We start from the raw sequence: 3350 nt of genomic DNA, 5'->3' as shown, positions 1-3350 counted from the left end.
TATGGGCAGGATTTTGCTTGCTGGAGCAGCTGCCGGCAGCCCTCGCGGCGCGGCGGTTGGTGGAGACTGTGCGCCTGCCTCTGTGTGTGTGCGCGTGTGTGTGAGTGTGCGCAAGTGGGCGTGCGTGCGTGTACATACACCTATATAAATTATAGCATTTAAAGGGTAGCGCCATGACCTTGCTAACATCGCTGACTCCCCAGCTTGGCCATTTCGCCACCCGGCAGAGCCCACGCTTCACCGGCTCCCTGAGAAGAGCCCAGCCTCGCCTCCCCGTGCCGACCTCCCGTCTCGTTCTGTCCGGTCGGACCCGACCCGCAGTCAGCTTGGCACTCGTGTGCTTTCATGCCAGTAGTGAGGAGCGGGTGCGCCCCCCGCCACCCCAACCACGTGCTGCTGCTGCCCTGTCTGCCAGCACTCTGTTGCTCGGTACCAAGGCACCGCTCTTCTGTGCTGCTGGTTTTTCCGCCTTCCCGCTGGGTGTTCATAACCTCCAGACTCGCCCCCTGCTTCTGGCACTGGGTTAGAAGAAGAGAGCTCGGGATGGTCGCAGCAGAGCTCAGTGTCGGGGCCAAGGATGGGAAGAAGCAGGTTCGGCCCCTGCTGCACGCTTTGGCTTTGGACAGACGCAGGGAAGCTGGAGAAAGGGCCTGGACGTGCACCAAGCCCTCCTGTGCCCTGCCTTCATCGCCAGTGACCAGAAGATGCTCGTGGCACTTTGCTGTGTTTTTCCAGGACTTTCGCTAGCCCTGAGGGGGTCTGGATCCCAGCCCTTGGCTCCACAGCGGGACCTGTGGGTAAGAGCAGGCAGCGATACAAGCCGGGCAGCGTGCTCAGCTCACCCTCTTGGTCGGGGGTGGAAGGTCTCCCCCTGCGCACTGCACAGCTCCCTACCGTGTCCCCCTGAGGGATGGGAGCCCCCACGGCCCAGGCTGGGCACTTGGTCCCAGCTCCTTCTAAGCCAGCCAGGGGCCTCGCCACCTCTTCAGTGACCTTAGACAAGCTGGGGGCTTCTCTGTCTCAGTCTCCCCATCTGAGAAGTGAGGCCACTGCTGGTGGCGGCAGCAAAGCAAATGCCACACAGTGTTGGGGTGAGCCCTTCCACCAGCCACGCTCTGGCATTAGCCGCCACGACGCCGCGGGCCCCCTGCGCCGCCCCGACTCCCACGTCCGGCTCGGGGGGGCCAGCGGCTGCAAAGGCGGTTTGGCGCGGAGCCTGTTGGGCAAGGCCGGGGCCCGGCTCCGTGGGGGAGGCGCCCACCTGCACCGTTTTCCCCCGAGGAATCTGCCCACGAGCCGCGTGCGCGCGTGATGCTGCCGCCGTGTCGCCAGAGAGCGGCGCGGGGCGGGGGCGGTTGAGGGAGGCTGGGACGCGGGGCGAGTGCTCTCGCTGTTTCTGTTCTGATATTTCCGTAGGTGGAGGCGTAGGAGCGAGTGGTGTGCAATGGCGACTGGCCGAGGGAAAGCGTTGCAGCCCGTCGAGAGGGGCCGTGTGGCGGGGCGGCTGCTGGTGGCCCATAGACCAAACCCTGAGGTGAGCGATTGCCCTCCCCACGCACCTCCACCCCTTCCCTGGCCCCGGCTCCTGCAGCCTCTGCCGTGTGCATGCCAGAGGGACCAGGGTGGGCTCCGTGGCAGAGCTGCTCGTGGCAGGTGAAGGCCCCTTTGCTTGGTGCCAAAGTATGCTGGGCCTGGCCATGGCGGTGTGTTTGGCAGGGGGAAGGTGTGGACAATATGGGCCCCCCACAATCTCTTCTTTGCAAGGGTGCAGCACAGCCGGCTGCTTCCTGAGCGCATTGATTGCAACTGTGGGGGGGGCTGTGAAGCACTTTGACCGCCCCCCTCCGCTCCTCCCTGCTTCCACCCAGCCCCCAGCTTCGCTCGCCCTGCACCCCGTCCTGGCCAGCTTCCAGCGCAGCCTCCTCCTCGCCCGTCTCCGGCATCGCGGCTGGGCTCCTGGCAGAGCGGGGCCGAGCTCCACTGCAAGGCATGGGGGGGGAGGAGAAGGGAGGGGTTTTGGCTTAGGGCTGCCTCCCAGCAGGGCTTTTTGGATGGGTTTGCCATGTGCATTTGTAGCCTGGGTGTCTCTCCTGCTGTGCTGTCACCAGTGCCCCTCTGGGCAGCTCCCTGTGCACACATGCAGCTCTCCAGCCGGGCTGGGAGTTGTTCTGCATTGGGGTTACCTCCGAAGTCTCCCTTGTCTTCTCCAGGCAAAGCCCAGCTGCTGGTGGGAGGAGGCTGGGCAGTCGCACAGGGCAGGCGCGGAGCAGTTGGGATGTAGAGTTGTAGAAGAGGCAGGGTGATAGGGACCCAAAGGGGCAGCATCCAGCCCTCGAGGCAGGTGCGTTGCAGTCTAGACCCTCCCAAACCTCGTGCTTGACAAAGGAACAGCAGCAGCTCCCTGTCCCTTGCCCCAGGGGACACCGCTGGACGAGGGCATGTCCCATCCCACCGCTGCAAGCACAGGCAGGTGTTTCTCACCCCGGCAGCACCTGATATTGTGGGGGACAACACCAAGGGAGCATCGGTACCTGAACAGGGGGACGTCCGGGCCTCGGCTGTGCTCCTCCCGATGGGGTCCTCGTGTAGCTCGAGCCGTGCTGCTGGTCCCGCTCTTTGAATCTGCGCTTTTAATTTCAGGGGCTGTTGTCTTGCCTGGGCCAATGGGGACAGAAAACTTCTGCCTTCTCGTCTGCAGGCCGGGTGGCCGTCTCCTTGCGGGCAGGGGGTGGGAGCGGGGCACAGCCCACGATGGGGGTGGCTGCTGCTGAGCTCTGCACCAAGCTCCCCGCACACCCGGGCACACGTGGCGCTGATGGGCAGTGCCCGCAGGGGCTGGAGGGGAGGGGGTACCCCATTTTCCATGATTCCCCCCCCACCCCCTGCAGTTTCTCATGCATCTGCACCCTGGGGCGGAGGTCCCGGCGGTGCTGCCCACAACGATCCCCAGACCCACGGCTGCGGGTGCACAACGTGTTCAGCTCCAGGGCAGGTGTCTGAGGCACCAAGTGCATCTTCATTTGCACCCATCACCCCCGCGTGGGCTTTCGCCGTTCTCCCAGCAGCAAGGATCTAACGAGCGTGGATCTAAGTAGCACAGCCCCCTGCTCCTGTCGCCACTGCTGCCATGCTGATGTGCCAGCCCTGAGACCCTGGGGCGAGGGGGGGGGGGGTGTGTGCTGTGCCTCCCCTCACCCCCCTGTCCCCGTCTTCCTTGGCCACTCGCGCTGTTCCTGGCTCCGGTGCAAGGGACCTTTTCTAAGCAGGAATGGGGCAGGGAAGCCAGGCTGTCCACACCACCCCCGGGGCACTGCCCCTTGCCCCAGCTCTGGCACCCACCCAGGCCTCCT

At 64.9% G+C, this 3350-nt stretch overlaps 1 long non-coding RNA gene across 1 annotated transcript; it reads left to right on the top strand.

Annotated features, from left to right (window-relative positions):
- The first annotated feature begins 6 nt into the window (after positions 1 to 6).
- On the top strand, positions 7 to 2672 carry LOC109296331. Its single transcript, XR_002096958.1, has 3 exons — positions 7 to 797; positions 1417 to 1534; positions 2641 to 2672. It is a non-coding gene; the product is annotated as an uncharacterized LOC109296331 (long non-coding RNA).
- The last annotated feature ends 678 nt before the right edge of the window (positions 2673 to 3350 follow it).

The sequence above is a fragment of the Gavialis gangeticus genome, unplaced genomic scaffold (genome assembly GCF_001723915.1).
Source record: "Gavialis gangeticus isolate Ggan-Ray unplaced genomic scaffold, GavGan_comp1, whole genome shotgun sequence".
Taxonomy (NCBI): Eukaryota; Metazoa; Chordata; order Crocodylia; family Gavialidae; genus Gavialis; species Gavialis gangeticus.
Note: the sequence above shows the minus strand (reverse complement) of the source record. Positions and strands in the feature narration are given on the sequence as shown.